This window comes from Microtus oregoni, unplaced genomic scaffold (assembly GCF_018167655.1).
Source record: "Microtus oregoni isolate MIOR12 unplaced genomic scaffold, Mior012 000050F_003, whole genome shotgun sequence".
NCBI lineage: Eukaryota > Metazoa > Chordata > Mammalia > Rodentia > Cricetidae > Microtus > Microtus oregoni.
In genome coordinates this window covers 1364980-1382124 of record NW_024543227.1, presented here as the reverse complement: position 1 = coordinate 1382124, position 17145 = coordinate 1364980, and the positions used below count along the sequence as shown (strand labels likewise).

Below are 17145 nucleotides of genomic sequence, written 5' to 3'. Positions count from 1 at the left end.
CCAGGAATGGCTCCGCCCAGCCCTCCCTTACTTCCTCTCAAAGGAAGAACTCTTCACCCTTGTTTTCACCCAAGAAAGCATACCCATTAGAGAAACTGTCCCCACTACGAATGCAGAGCTTTTCTTTTTTTTCCGCTCTGTGAACAAAGCATATCCCTAAAAGCCCGACCACATTGTACTCACCAGACCATGGTGGTATCTATGGAAATGTCGTCACAAAGATGAACATTGCTGTCACGGTGACAAACGAGCAATTTCATTCCAATAATTAGCTATGCATATATGACCTCATCACGGGAATTTAAAGTCTGGGACACCTTGTACAGAAACATCCTGAAAAAGAACAGTCAAAGGTTAAAAGAACTGCTTTGGAGATGCCGGGGATCGAACCCGGGGCCTCACATATGCAAAACATGTGCTCTACCTCTGAGCTACATCCCCACACCTGGTAACAGCTTCATCAAAGCCCTTGTGAAGTTAGAGGAACCGAGCCAACGTTCAGAGTCTCTGCAAGGGTCTGCATCAGGTCCTTTGAGCATACTGGATTCCAGGTTGAGTTTAGTGCTTTGATAGGATTCTTGGGACTTTTGTTGCATGAGAAAACAATCTATTTTCAGTCAAAGGAAAAATAATAACAATAAAAATAATAACAACAACAAAAATAACAACAAACCTTATGCTCTTTAAAGCAAAGTAACCTAACAATGAATGATACTTTGAAGTACTCAGTCCCATCAATTTTACTTCAACTTTACCTTGCAGGTGGTTCAACATGCCAGTATCATGCGGAATTAATAATTATATGTTGCTGATATGCGGTCATATCTGAGAGTATGAGTAGCTTCCTGAAACCCTCTCTAGCATACCTTCTTCCTCTTTTAAAGCACTAATTAGTTTCAGGGCTTGAAAGGCAGTTTTTATAATCTTGGTCAGGCTGCTCATTTTGTTTCTTAACGTTGCCAATACTGTCCATCACTCCATTTATGGCAATAACTAAATGTGCGGTAGCTATTGGTTCATAAAACCCTAAGGTACTGTCACTTTCTGCACGTTTATGTATCTCACCGCACGCTTTGTAAGTTTCAAAAATGAGAGGTTTTCTGAAATATGTCCTCCTTTTCACACATCATCTAGTATATGTCTCAATATACAAAATCATTAAATAAATATTGTATGTATGTTCAGATGAGTGAGAAAAGTGAGTATTTTTTAGAAAGAAAGCAATCTATCTTTTTTTTTCATTTACATGCTTATCCAAGTTTCTATTCCCTCTCCTCAGCCCATTCCCTCCACTTACCCCCCCTCCCAGCCCACCTTCATCCACTCCTCAGAGAGGGTAAGGCACATTGCCCAGAGGAAGAAGCAAGGCCTCCCCCACTATATCCAGGCTGAGCAAGGTATCCATCCAAAGACAATGGTTTCCAAAAAGTCAGCACCAGCAGCAGGGATAAATCCTGGTGTCACAACCAGTGGCCCTGCAGTCTGCCCCAGCCATAAACTGTCACCCACATTCAGAAGGTCCAGCTTGGTCCTATGCTGGTTCCTTCCTTGTCTGGCCAGAGTTGGTGAGCTCACAACTATTTCAGTGGGTGTCTTCATCATGGTCTTGACCTCTGCTCATATTCTCACTCCTCCCAGGTTTCAACTGGAAAAAATTAATAAAGAGTACCTGAGAAGATGCCAGACTATAGAAGACTGAGTCCACATAAGACATTGCTTAACCTCAACAATTATTGGAATACTACAAAGAATGATATTAAAACAGGCCTTTAATATATAACTTCTAGATAAAGACAAGGAGTAATGGCAAACAGGTGAGCGAGTGTGGTAGACCGAGAGCTACCTAAATTAAGTGAAGACAAAAGCAAAAAGAGAGGGATGGAGGGATGGAAACAAAAGGTAAATGAGGGCAACGGAAGAAGCAATAACATCTCAGTACTGACTGTGGTCTAGGTTTGAGATGTTGGTGGATAAGTACTGATACCCAAATGACCTAGAAGTAATAAAATATGAGTCAGTGTATCTCTGTGAGCCATGACCCTTTTGTGTTATCTTTCTTTCTGGGAATCATCCTTTCAATTTCATTCATAATAGATTTTCCCCGTAATCTATCCTGATTATAATTTTCCTTCCCTCTACTCCTCCCAGTTCTGCTCTACCTTCCCTTCTTTCAGGATCCATTCTGTTTCTATCTCTCAGTAGATAATAATATGCTTCTAAGAGATAACAGCAAAGTGCAACAAAATAAATTAGAATAAGACTTTAAATCACAATTATCAAATTGAAATTGGATGAGACAAATGAACAGGAGTAAAAGAGCCCACAAGAAGACCCAAGAATCAGAGACGCACTTCTTCACACACTCAACAGCCCCACAAAAATACAAATAAAAGTTCTCCTAAAATACTGAAAGAGATAATATACACATTGAAGACCTGGTGCAGACCCATGCCTGCCTCATGCTTGCTGCTTTGGTCTCTTTGAGTTTCTGTGAGTTGATTTAGATGGATTTGTACTCCATATGGTAATCAATCTACCTTAAATTCCAAATAAAGCACACTCGTTATATACTCCAAGGACACTTTACCCTACCACAAGGACACTTCTATGTGATAGTTGCATTTTATCTTATTCTAATTAATTTTGTTATTTTTTATCTCTTAGGAACTTATTGTTTTCTAATAAGAATCAGAAAGGAGGTGGATCTGGATGTTATGGGAGGAGGGGAGAAACTGGGGAGGTTAAAGGGAGAGGAAACTCTAATCAGAATATATTTAAAGAAAAATGTGTCTTTTAAACACAGGGCGAAAATAAGAAAAGTATCAGGATAACTATCATGATTTCATGCTTCTAACATAACCTTGCTGTACAACTGTCCCTGCACACAGGAAAGGCCTCCCTTCTCTCCTCGCTTTCACTCAAAGCAAAAGTCCTTCCTTAGAAGGCTACCAACTGAGAAGCAGAACTAAGATGACCTAGGTGGGGACTCAGACAATTGGCAGAACTCACTTTTGGAAATAAACTATCTCCTCTCAGGAATTTTTGCATTATAGCAGTGAGTGTAGGATCTACCGTGAAGACATAGCTAGGGATAAACAGTAGGACTGTGGAATATAAGGTAAGTCTTTTCAGAGGAATGTCTAAGATAGGCCATCCACCTATGACAGAAAACTGCAAGATTTTTCTCCAAAACATTGACTAAGCAGTCAAGCAACATTTGAAAACCGAACAACAACAAAAACAAACAAACAAAAAATGCCCAAAAGTTGTATAGCTGGGTCTTGAGGTAGACTGATTCCCAATCTGAGAAACCACCATACTGATTTCCAAAGTGGCTGTATAGGTTTTCACTCCCACCAGCAGTGGAGGAGTGTTCCCCTAACTCCATATCCTCTTCAACATAAGCTGTCCTCATAATTTTATCTTAGTCATTCTGACAGGTGTAAGATGGTATCCTAGAGTCATTTTAATTTATGTTTCCTTGTTGATTAAGGATGTTCAGCAATTCCTTAAATTTCTTTTGGCAATTTGAGATTGTCCTGTTGAGAATTATCTGTTTAGCTCTATACCCCATTTTTAAATTGGGGTATTTTGAGCCTCGTTTCTTCAGTTCTTTATATATTTTGGGGATCAGTCCTCTGTCAGATGTGGGATTGGTAAAGACCTTTTTCCATTCTGAAGGATGTCATTTAGTCTTATTGACTATGTCCTTTGCCTTACAGAAGCTTTTCAGTTTCAGGAGGTCTCTTTTATTGGTTGTTGTTCTCAGTGTCTGTGCTACTCCTGTTATATTTATGAAGCGGTCTCCTGTGCCAATGTGTTCAAGGATACTTCCCACCTTCTCCTCTATCAGGTTCAGAGCAACTGGATTTATGTTGAGGTCATTGATACATTGGGACTTGAGTTTTGTGTATGGCTGAAGATTTAGATCTATTTGTAATCTTTTACATGTTGACACCATTTATCCAGCACCATTTGTTAAAGATACTTCCATTTTCCATTGTATATTTTGACTTCCTTGTCAAAAATCAGGTGTTCACAGGTGTGTGAATTAATGTCAGCATCTTTATTTGATTCCATTGGTCCATGTGTCTGATTTTATGCCTACCAAATTGTCTTTTATTACTTTAGCTCTATGGTGAAGTTTTATGTCAGGGATGGTGATGCCTCTGGAAGTTCTTTTATTGTACAGGATTGTTTTAATTATTCTGAGGATTTTTTGTTTTTCCATATGAAGTTGAATATTTTTCTATAAGTCTGTGAGCAATTGTGTTTGGATTTTGATGGGTATTTCTTTGAATCTCTAGAATGTTTTTGGTAAGATTGCCATTTATATTATGTTGGTCCTACCTATGCAAGAGCATCCATGAGCGTGGGAGATCTTTCCATTTTCTGATATCTTCTTCAGTTTCTTTCTTTAATGTTGTAGGGCACCACTCTGTAATATGGAGTGAGCGGTGGGCTGCCTCCCCAGCACCCGGCTGCCCACATGGCTAGATTTACACCCCAAATAATTACACGGAAATTGTATTCTTTTAAATACTGCTTGGCCCATTAGCTCTAGGCTCTTATTGGCTAACTCTCACATCTAGATTAATCCATTTCTAATAATCTGTGTACCACCACAAGGTGGTACCTTACCGGTAAGATCTTAACCTGCATCCATGTTGGAGAGCACAGCTATGGCAACTGCCTGACTTGGCTTCTTTCTCCCAGCATTCTGTTCTGTTACTCCGCCTACCTAATTTCCTGTCCTATTAAAGGGCCAGGGCAGTTTCTTTCTTTAACCAATGAAATCAAGACAAAACAGAAGACTCTCCCACATCACTTTAGAGACTTAAAGTTCTTCTCATACAGGTGTTTCAATTGTTTAGTTATAGTTACCCCAAGAGAATTTATATTTGTGGCTTTTGCAAAAAGTGATGTCTCTGATTTCTTTTTTTTTAATTAATTAATTTATTTATTAAAGATTTCTGCCTCCTCCCCGCCACAGCTTCCCATTTCTCTCCCCCTCAACCAATCAAGTCACTTGTATATAGGATGGCTACTGATTGTTTTGAGTTGATCTTGCATCCTGCCACATTACTGAAGATGTGTATCACCTGTAGGAGTTCTCTGGTAGAGTTTTTGTGATCACTTATATTTCATCTCCAAATAATAAAAGTTTAACTTTTCTCCCTTTCCAATTTGTATCCCTTGAACTCCTTTTGTTGTCTTATTGCTCTAGCTAGGTCTTCAAATCCTATATTGAAAAGATATGGAGAGAGTGGACATCCTTGTCTTCTTCCTAATTTTAGTGGAATCACTTTGAGCTTCTCTCCGTGTAATTTGATGCTGGCTGTTGGCTTGCTGTAAATTGTTTTTATTGTGTTTAGATAGGTTCCTTGTATCCTGATCTCTTCAATACTTGTACTACAGATGGGACTCAAACTACCTCATATTCCACATATAGCACTTGGGGCATATACCCCAAGGACACTTCAACCTACCAGAAGGATAATAGCTATTCCATGTTCATTGCCACTCTATTCCCAATAGCCCAAAATTAGAAACAACCTAGATGTCTCACAATAGTATAAGGGATAAAGAAAATGCTGTACACTTATATAATAAAGTATTATTCTTATTTTAGAAAAACGACATCATGAAATTAGCAGGTTATTGGATGGTACTGGAAAAAAAATTCTGAGTGAGGTAACCTCGATTCAGAAAGACAAACATGGTATGTACTCACTTCTAAGTGGATATTAGATGTAAATCAAAGGGTAACCAGGCTGAGATCCAGAGCTCCAGAGAAGCTAGGTAACAAGGAAGCCCCAAGGAGGGATGCATGGATCGCCTTGGGAAGGGGAATTAGATGAAATCCCCTGGGTAAACTGGGGGTGAGGAGGTGGTGAAGGAGAGGCAATGGGGAAGGAGAACATGAGGGAACAGGATGGTCATAGAGAATGGAGTGGGAAAGCAATGAAAGAGGGAACTTGATAGAGAGAGTCACTATGGTTTTAGGGAGAAACCTGGTGCTAGGGAAATTCCCATGAATCCACAAGGATGAGCCCAGCTAAGATTCCTAGCAGTAGTGGAGAGGGTTCCTGAACCGGCCTTCCCCTATTATCAGATTGGTGACTACCCCAACTATCATTATAGAGGCTTCTCCAGTAATTGATGGACTCAGATGGGCCTTCTGTATGTGGAGAGATAGTTGTGAAGTTTGGACTATCTGAGGTAATACTGGCAGTGGGATCAGGATCTATCCTTGGTGCTCAGCCTTGTTTGTTGGTGCCCATTCTCTGTGTTGAGATGTGATGCTATCCTTAATGCAGGGAAGAGGGACTTGGTCCCGTCCCAAATTAATGTGCCCTTACCCTTAGGAGGAGTAGAAGAGATGTGCGCTGCTGTGGGGAGGCATGGGGAGTGTGAGCAGAGGTGGGAGTTGGAACTGTGGTTGGAATGTAAAATGAAATTTTAAAAAACAAATTGATCAATTTAAAAAGCAATAGAACCCACCCCCCAAATCCTCTTAGTCAAGGCTGGTGGGCCATGCCTACAATCTCAGCACTTAGCACGTGGAGAAAATAGAATGCAAGACAAAATAATAAACATTATTCTTTTTATATGATAAATGAAATTCAAATATACAAGAATATTCCTTACATAAATATGATAATAATTCACCACTGTTGCAACACTCCATTTTATTGTTTTTATTGAGCTATACATTTTCTCTGCTCCATCTCTTCCTCCTCTCTCCCCTTCTACCTTCTCCTATGAACCCCACATTCCCAATTTACTCAGGAGATCTTATCTCTTTCACCTTCCTGTGTAGATTCATGTATGTTTCTTTAGGGTCGTTTGATTTATGTCTAAAAGCCACATATAAGTGAATACATATTATATTTTACTCACTGAGTCTGGGTGACCTCAATATGTTTTTTCTAGATCCATCCATTTTCCTACAAATTTCAAGATTCCATCATTTTGTACCAGATTTTCTTTATCCATTCTTCAATCTAGGTTGCATCTAGGTTGTTTCCACGTTCTGACTATGACAAATAATGCTTCTATGAACATAGTTGAGCACATGTCCTTGAGGAATGATTGAGCATTCTTTTCGTATATTCCCCAAAGTGGTATTGCTGGGTCTTGTGGTAGGTTGTTTCCTAATTTTCTGAAAAATCACCATACGGATTTCCAAAGCAGCTATATCAGTTTGCACTCCCACCAGCAATGGAGGAGTGTTCATTTTACCCCACATCTTCTCCAGCATAAGTTGTCATCAGTGTTTTTTATCTTGGCCATTCTTACAGGCATAAGATGGAATCTCAGAGTTGTTTTGATTTGCATTTCTATGATGACTAAGGATATTGAACATTTCCTTAAATGTCTTTCAGTCATTTTAGATTCCCCTGTTGACAGTTCTCTGTTTAGGTCTGTACCTTATTTTTTAGTGGATTATTTGTTCTTTTGATGACCAATTTCTTGAGTTCTTTGTATATTTTGGATATCAGCCCTCTGTCTGATGAAATATCAGAAGAATCAGCCACATAATTGTTGGGGGGAGTGAGCTGCTTGTTGTTTAACGGCTGCTTAGCCCCGAAATAATCACTCAGAAACTGTATTATTTAAATCGCTGCTTGGCCCATTAGCTCTAGCTTCTTATTGGCTAACTCTTACATCTTAATTTAACCCATCTTCATTAATCTGTGCATTACCACGAGGTCGTGGCCTACCAGCAAAGTTTCAGCACATCTGTCTCTAGCACCGGCTCCATGGCTTCTCCCTGACTTTCTATTTTCAGCATTCAGTCTAGCTTTCCCTGCCTTCCTAGGTTCTGTCTTGGTATAGCTCCAAAGTACTTTCTTTTTTCATTAATGGTTATCACAGCACACAGAGGGGACTCCCACATCACATAGTCAGACAATGGATAATTTTCTATAGATGCAAAATAGTCTTGCAGCATGTGGCAGAGATTTCACAAATTTCACAAAATCATGACTTCACTAGGTCTTCAAGTACTATATTCAACAGATACAGAGATTGTGGAAACCTTTTCTTATTTCTGATGTCATTGGAATCGCTTTGTGGTTCTCTTAATTTGATGTTGGCTGTTTCCTTGCTGTATATTGTTTTTCTTATGTTTAGATATGGCCCTTGTATCCTTGATCCTGCCATTCCCAGGGTCTCTATCTTCCTTCTGTTTGTGGGCCAAGATGTTAACTGCTTTTAGCTGTTCCTAGTGCCAAGCCTTTTCCCAGATATCATGGACTGTAACCCTCTGAATGTGTGAGTCCAACACATTGTAAAAACTGTCTTTTTTAATTTGCTTTGTTTGTGGTGTTTTATCTCAGCAGAAAAAGAGTAACTAAGACACCCAGGTCCTTCCTGACAGAAAAATGATGCTCGTTCACCAATACTCTCTAGTCTTAAGTCACTCTGCCTTGTCAGGAACTTCCTGACTAGGAGAAGGAACTAGGAGATGCAAAAGGCCTGTCTGACAAAGCTTCCCTTGATTGAGATGAGAGAGGCCTATCCTCATTGAGGTCAGTTTTGTTTTTTATTAAATCACTGTTGGTGTTCATTGAGTTATGATTGTAAAAATACTTACTACTGTTTATTTCCTATAAGCAAAGATGATAAAGCATGTGCTAACTTAATTGGTAACTGTTGAACTCTCCTTGGTGCCCTGCCTGCCTTGAGGACTGTCAATCAAACAGCTAGGCAGACTACTCAAGTCATCACTAACAGTCTTGAACTCTCCACAGATACCTTGAGAAAACTCCCCCAAGTCCACAATTGATTTGTGCTAGTCAGAGGGTATGACCCTAGCCTGGATGATTTGAAACTGTTTGCATCAGATATACTGTTATCACAGGCCTCAGTACAACTGAGAAGGGTCTGGAATAGTTTACCATAAGCCAGAGGGGAGCCCATTTCGTGATGGCCTAAGGTAGTTGCTGTAGTGTCTGTTGCTAAGATACAAGGCTGTGACTGCTTTCAAAGCAAAGTCTCAGTGACTGCGATTGGTTTTAAGAGGCAAGGCTGCCCTGGGACACAGCACAAACCTGAGTGATACTGGTTGATGCTAAGAGGCAAGATTGTGATTGTTTCTGCCAGATGGTTGGAATTGGTCCCCACATCCATTTTATACTGTATAATCAGGTTGTTCAGGCTTGGCTGGAAGAAGCTCTCCTGTGCTGTGTGATCTGGTGTTGCAGCCTTAGACACCAGACAAGGCTTCTCTTGCTTTGTCTTTCCTTACCAGTTTCAGTAGTGTTGCTGATGGGATGGAGAAAACACCAGCAGAACCAAGTAAGGTGAGTCTCACTTGGAATCACAGCTCTCAGCAAGGGAAGCAGCATGGTCGTGTTTAAATGCTCACCTGGGCTATGTGAGGTTGTGTCTCAAAGAAGGAGCATGAGACAGATGTGGGCAAGGGACAGGGAGACAGGGACAGGCAGACAGAGGACACTGGATTGGCAGTGACAGTGGGGAAGGAAGGCCAAGTAGAAGAAGCATCAAATCAACCAGCTGTCTCACAGCTGAAGAGCAACAGCTGAAAAATCTGAAGGAGCCAGGAAAGAAATAAGGGCAGGGGAAGTAGAAAGGAGTCAAGAGAGCAAGGAGGGTCGATACTGAAAGAGAAGAGCTGTGAGGTGACAGGAAAGATAACATGAAAGTCCTAGTGGGTGGAGGGTTCCACTGGGCTATCTATATATTTCAGGGTCAAGGATATTTCTATTATTTATTCATTTATTCATTCATTTATTTTACATCCCAACCACAGTTTCCCCTCCCTCCTCTCCTCTTTTTTCTTCCCACCCTATCTACTCCCCTCACCCATTTTTCCTCCTTGTCTGTTAAGAAAGGGGCAGGCCTCCAAAGGGAGTCAACAAAGCCTGACACATCAACTTGAAGGGGGACCAAGCTCCTCCCCCTGCCTCAAGGCTGGTTAGGGCAACCAGCATGGGGATAGGTTCTGAGTATCAGAGTCTGCACCAGGTATAGGTCCTGATCCCATTGCTAGGGGTCCCGCAAATAGACCAGGCTACACTCTCACACACAAGAGGGGGCCTAGGTCAGTCACATGTGGGCTCCCTAGCTACAGGTCCAGAGTCCTTGAGCTCCCACCAGCTCAGCTGTGCTGTCTCTGTGAGTGACCTTGACCAAAGTGGCTTGAGCAATCCCTCCTCTCTCTCTCTTCAACAGGACTCCTGGGGCTCGGTCCAGTTCTTGGTTGTGGAGAGGGTCAAGAGTCTTAGAAGCTGGGGCTCAGACTTGCAATGCCATCTTGTATTAAGGGTTAAGTAGCACTGAGCCCTGGACCTACAGAAGAGCTGTACCAATGGTTACTATTAGGGATGGAGGAGCCATGGTACTTGGACTGCCCTGAAGCTGTGGTGCAAGTTGGAACAAAGAACTGGGCAATGTGAACGTTCTAGGACCAAAAGTTCCGTACTACTTAAAGGGCCGAGGGACCCTGTTTCCATACTAATGTGCATACAGTCATGGCTGGCAGCTGTCAAGTGCAGTGGGAAGGAAAATCTGACATCTATCAGAACTTGAAGGCCTTCCCATCTACCCACAGGGATTTCTATGCAGGTGAAGCAAATGGCATCCAGCCAGCTGATTGGTAGCATCACCACTGTTTGATCAGTGCGCAATCTCTGAACACAAACACTACAAGGGATTTACTTACATGTGAAAATGCATAAGAATAAAAGGTTTACAACTGTGTTCTTTAACGGGGATAGTAACCCAAAAGAAAAGAGTGACATGTGTGTGTATTTGTGGGGAATATAAATGAGAGAAATTAAACCCACACACATTCATAAAGAGACTTAAGAACTAAGAAGAGAAGAGAGATTGACCTCATTACTGATACTCAGATCCCATTACTAAATTACCAGACTTCCTTAACTTTTCTGTGTCAGACAATTATAGATTTTTTAAAAAATAACCAAACGTTTTTATACTATGAGGAGAAACACCCCAAAGAAACAAATAGTTCATCTCATCTTTATTATATATTTTAAGACATATTGACATCTGCCCTGGCGATCGCCTCTAATCCCAGCACTGAGGAGGCAGAGGTAGGAAGATCTGTATGAGTTTTAAGCCAGCCTGGTCTACGAAGTGAGTTCCAGGACAGACAAGGCTATTCCTCAGAGAAAGCCTGCCTCAAGAAACAAAACCATAAACAATTATTTTAATAATCTATATTGATTCCAGAAAAATGAGCACATCCTCTTGAGGTTCTGGGTCTCATTAATAATGTGATTTTAAAATACTAAATGAATATTTGATGACAATAACAGTTTAGATTTATTTATGCTCTTCTATGTGTATGGGTATTTTGCCTGCATGCACACATGTACAGCCCTTGGGTGGATGGTGCTGGAAGAGGAGAGAAGGGAGTGTTTGATTCCCAGAAACTGCATTTAACAGATGTTTATGATCCTATATTTGGATGCTGAGAACTGACCAAGGGTCTTCTGGAAGATCAAGGGCTCATCAGAAAAAGGCTAATAAAACCAACTCTGAGATTCCTTCTTATACATGTCTGAAGGGCCAAGATCAAAAACAGTGATGACATTTTATGCTGGAGAGGATGTGGGGTAAGGGGAATGGTCCTCCATTGCTGGTGGGAGTGCACACCTTCTACAGCAGCTTTGAAAATCAATATGGGAATTTCTCAGAAAATTAGTAAGCAATTTACCTCAAGACACAACAATATCACTTTTGGGTATATACCCAAAGGATGCTCAATCATACCACAAGGACATGTGCTCTATTATGTTCACAGCAGCATTATTTGTCATAGCCAGAACCTGGAAACAACCTAGATGCTCCTCTACCAAAGAATGGAAAACGAGAATGTGGTACATTTTAAAAATGGAGTACTATTTAGGTGTTAAAAAGAATGACATCTTGAAATTTGCAGACAAATGGATGGATCTAGAAAGAAACCATAGTGAGTGAGGTAACCCAGATCCAGAAAGAGAAATATAGTATGTACACATTCATAAATGGGTTTTAGACATAAAGGAAAGAAAAACCAGTCTACAACTCACAATCCCAGAGAACCTAGAGAAAAAAAGAGGACCCTAAGAGAGACATACATAAACCTTCATAGGAAGGTGAAAAAGATAAGATCTTTAAAAAAAAAAAACTGGGAGCATGCGGGTCAAAGCACAGGATAGAAGGGGAGAGAGGAGGAAGAATACACGGGAACAGAGAAAATGTAGAGGTCAATAAAAACAATAAAAAAGAGAAAAAAGATAAAGTGCTCTTAATCACTGAGCGTTCTCTCTAGTTGTTGGATGACGATGTCCTTAGAGTTTAAGAGAGAAACCCTGACGCCTTTACAGCCCTTGTTTTTGCAGAGAACTTGGGTGAGTTTCCCAGCATCCAGCAGGGTGCTCACAACCATTCCAATTCCAGGGTATCAGATGTCTTTTCTAGTCTGCTTGGATAGCAGGCACCTGCATGGTACACAGACATCAATGCAGGCAAAATATTTCAGTGCATAAAAAAAAAACACCTAGAAAAGAAGTAAAGTGGCCAGAGTCAAGAGGGTGAGAGACTGCAGCTCTGTGGGAGACTGCTGGAGGGGCAGGGGTATGGTAAGGGAAAGCAGATTACCTCCTGGAAGATGAATCAGTATGGCCCCTTTCTCTTTCTAGTGTGGCTTAAGTGGAAGGAGCCCCATTTTGGAGAAGGGATCCTTTGGTCTTCTGGTTGGCTGACCCAACTGAACCAACTCTTCACCAGGGAGAGAGTGGAATGTCTCCATTCAGAGGGACATTTCGTTCTTTTGGAAGAGAGGCAACAACATCCCATTATTGAGGCTTCAAGGCTACTGATAACAGAACCATCCAAGGCTTAGGTGAAGGGACAGAGGGGCTACCCATGGAAGAACAAATAGAGGCTGCTTGTTTGCAACTTGTTAAATCAACAGAGTCAGACATTTGTGTTCTCCAGAGATTAAAGTGAGAAAGCTTTGTGTTGGAGATATCTTTTAAAGCACCCAAGACTTTGGGAATTTCTTGAGAAGATGAAGTAGGATCCCAGGCAGCTGGAAGCCTGGCATGGAGTGCCATGGACTAGCGGGCATATTAGATGTATTCAAAGGCAAATTGGTTTGTCCTTCAATCTTGAAGATGATGCGAAGAAGTGTTTTGTTCACTCAATCTGTGCGGTGAAAGAATGACCGATCACAGCGCTATTTTCATCCAGGGTCTGGTCATTGCCTCTTGCATACGCAGTTTCCCATTTAAAATAAATTAATGTTCTGTCTCTTAGCCCCAAAACTCAAAAGATCTAATCTCCAAAATATATAAAGAACTCAAGAAACTAGACTGTAAAATGCTAATAAACCCAATTATAAAATGGAACACTGAGCTGAAGAGAGAATTCTCGAGAGCGGAATTTCAAATGGCCAAAAGACCCTTAAGGTCATGTTCAACTTCCTTAACGATCAGCTAAATGCAAATCAAGACAACTTTAAGATATCATCTTACACCTGTCAGAATGGCTAAAATCAAAAACACCAATGATAGCCTTTGCTGGAGAGGTTGTGGAGAAAGGGGTACACTCATCCATTGCTGGTGGGAATGCAAACTTGTGCAATCACTTTGGAAAGCAGTGTGGCGGTTTCTCAGAAAATTCAGGATCAAATTCCTGGACCCAGCAATACCACTCTTGGGAATATACCCAAGACATACCCTATCAAACAACAAAAGTATATGCTCAACTATGTTCATAGCAGCATTGTTTGTAATAGCCAGAACCTGGAAACAACCTAGATGTCCTTCAATGGAAGAATGGATGAAGAAAGTATAGAATATATACATATTAGAGTACTACTCAGCAGTAAAAAACAAGGGCTTCTTGAATTTTGCATGCAAATGGACAGAAATAAATATTAAACGTGTAGAAAAAGTAATAGAATAAGAAAAACAAGCCATGTAAAGATGTATGAGGCTGCTTGTTTGTCCCAGCCAACCAGAACCAAAATAAGCACATAGAAACTGTATTAATTAAATCACTGCTTGGCCCAGTAGCTCTGGCTTCTTATCGGTTAACTCCTATATCTTAATTTAAACCATTTCTAGTATTCTGTGTTGCCATGTGGCTCTGGCTTACTGAAAAAGTTTCAGCATGCCTTTCCCTGGTGGCGGCTCCATGGCTTCTCTCTTACTCAGCCTCCTTTTCCCCAGCATTCAGTTTAGTTTTCCCTGCCTACCTGTTCTCTAATCTATCACAGGCCCAAAACAACTTCTTTATTAACCAATGATATTCATAGCCTACAGAGGGGAATCCCACACCATATTTGACGACAACTTATGCTGGAGAGATTGTAGGATAAAGGGAACATTCCTGCATTGCTGGTGGAAGTGCAAGCTGGTACAGCCCCTTTGAATATCAGTATGGAAATTTCTCAGAAAATTAGGAAACAACTTTCCTCAAGACCCAGCAATACCATTTTTGGGTATATATCCAAAGGATGCTCAATCGTGCCACGAGGACATGTGCTCCAAGATGTTCATAGCAGTATTTTTTTTGTCATAGCCAGAACCTGGGAACAACCTAAATGCCCCTCAAACAAAGAATGGATAAGGAAAATGTGGTACATTTAAACAATGGAGTACTACACAGCAGAGAAAAATAATGACACCTTGAAATTTGTGGGCAAATGGACGGATCTAGAGACATCATATTGAGTGGGGCAACACAGATCCAGAAAGACAATTATCATATGTACTCACTCATAAGTGGTTTTTAAACATAAAGCAAAGAAAACCAACCTACAAATCACAATCCCAGAGAACCTAGACAACAATGAGGACCCAAAGAGAGACTTACATAGATCTAATCTACATAGGTAGTAGTAAAAGACAAGATTTCCTGAGTAAATTGGGAGCAGAATAGGGTTGAACATGAGGAAAGAGAAAGGGAGGGGAGTGGAAAAAATGTATAGCTCAATAAAATCGGTAAAAAAGGAAAAAAATTTGTTTGAGGCTACATTCTTAACCCAATTAAGATTGTTTACAAGATCACATATGGCAACAATACATTGTCCTTATTCTAAAATGGTTTGAGATATTGCCAAGTTTTTTAAAAGTAGTTATTGTTTTCACAGGATGTAAGCAATAATGTGAAAGATAAGAAGAGATTGTAAAATGACCATCTGTGACTCAGAAATTGGGGATTGTTAAGACTAAAATCTAAAAGCTTTTCTACTCACATGATGAGATTTATATGATACTCTAGACTGGGATATACCTTTGCATTTGGTGACATTAAAGCCTTCTTGGTCTGAAATATTCATGAGTCAATGAATAATGAACTTTTGAGTAATTTTTCTGTATAGAAGATCATCCCAAGGTTCATCATTGTGATAGCCCCTGATGGGTTCAGAATATAAAAACAACATATGCTTGTTGTTTGACTTTGGATACTTTCTTCTGTTTTGTGACAGGATCATTTGTCGCCATATAATAGGCTGGCCCAGAACTCATGATCCTCTTGCCTCAGTTCCCTCACAGCTTTTGCTAGCATTATATATTATAGACACTTTTCACCACACCCAGAGGAAAATATAGGTCCTTAGTCAAATAATGATCTGAATTTTATTCCAACCTTAGACCTTACTTACTTTTTACATTATAGTAGCCTATTTCTTTAAAATTTATTAATTCTGTAATTTAGTTTCTTCGTCTTTGTCCATATTCTGCTACCTTACTTCTACTTTTTACTTCTTAATATTGAGAATTGGACCCAGGACCTTGGACAGCATGAGCCCACAATCTTTCACTGAGACACAACCCTTTCCTGTCTTTCCAGTTTTTCATCTGATGCACTTGCTCCCAAGCACAGGTATATGACTTTCAGAAAAATCAACTAGAAAAGTCAGTAATTTTTAGTTTACTGTCATTTATGATCTTCTAAAACTGTGCCCACTAATAAATAAATTCTAAAACTTATATTAGAATCCTATTTTAGTATGGTAAAGACAGGTTACATTATGATCAAGAATTATGTTTTTGGTTCCAAGTTTTATTTTTTGTTAAGAATCACAAAAAATAAAAGGAAGAAAGAAAAACATAAGTCAAAAATAACAAAAAAAAGAAAGAAAATGTCTAAGTAAGAGAGTGGCCTGTGTTGTTAGATACCTTAGACATACAGGGCCCACCTCTGCCCCCATTTCCTGACTACCTTGAGGTCCCGATGGCTGATGTAGTTAGTGCACTTGACTTTTCCTCTTCATGATAGATTGCTTTGGGTACTTTGTTGAATCTCAGAAGTCCATAGTTGGTAAAGTAATGACTTCTGGCTACATTCGAGCCTTACCCACACACCTTATCTCTTCTTCCAGGTTAGACGACTTTATAACACCCCAGGCTGACTTGAGATCATGTCTGGATTTCTTTATGTTCAGAGCTTCCTGAGACTTTAAATGTCTAACTCCTGATGTGGCTGTTATTTCTGCTACTAGCCTCTTCCCTCTCTTTTTATCCATAGCAGAGCCACTGACAGTTCTTCAGCATTTCCCAGAAATGTTCAACAACTTGCATCTGTCTTGGCCTCAGGGCAAATGAGGTGACAATTTTCTGGGCAAAGAGGTGAGTGATGAGGTGTTAGAATAACCCTCAGAGCTCATAACCCTTGAGCCTTCAAGGGCAAGGGGAAACGGGGAGGTGGGCCACGTCCTTCCTTACCTGACAGCCACCAAGAAGAAAAGAGTATTCTCACAAGCATGAGCTCCAACCAGGTGCCATAACATGGGTTCCAATCCAGTTTCCACACCATCTAAGCCCACATACAGTTGGATCTACTCCCTGTGATACTTTCAGGTCCATCTTGCACAGCAGTGGGACTAGGCTAAGTACAAATCCCTGAGCACAGTGCTTTGCTGATGTCATGCTAAGTCTTTTATGCATTGCATCCATTTCTTTTTGTCAAACAAGTATAGTAATACCTTCCTGCCATGTGAAGGTGAGGACAGCACATAGCTTGTCTGTTTGTGAGTGGTTCCTTGCCCCTTTTAGGTTAACTGTGGCCCAAATTCATAACTCTCTTCGTGACTCAGATAGCTGATATACTGCCCCTATCACTTCTGTTCCATCCTGTGGTAGATTGCTTCAG

The 17145-nt window shown here is 40.4% G+C and overlaps 1 non-coding gene across 1 annotated transcript; it reads right to left on the bottom strand.

The window, feature by feature from the left end:
• Positions 1-369: 369 nt before the first annotated feature.
• Trnaa-ugc lies at positions 370-441 on the bottom strand. The gene has a single exon. It is a non-coding gene; the product is annotated as a tRNA-Ala (tRNA).
• Positions 442-17145: the final 16704 nt, after the last annotated feature.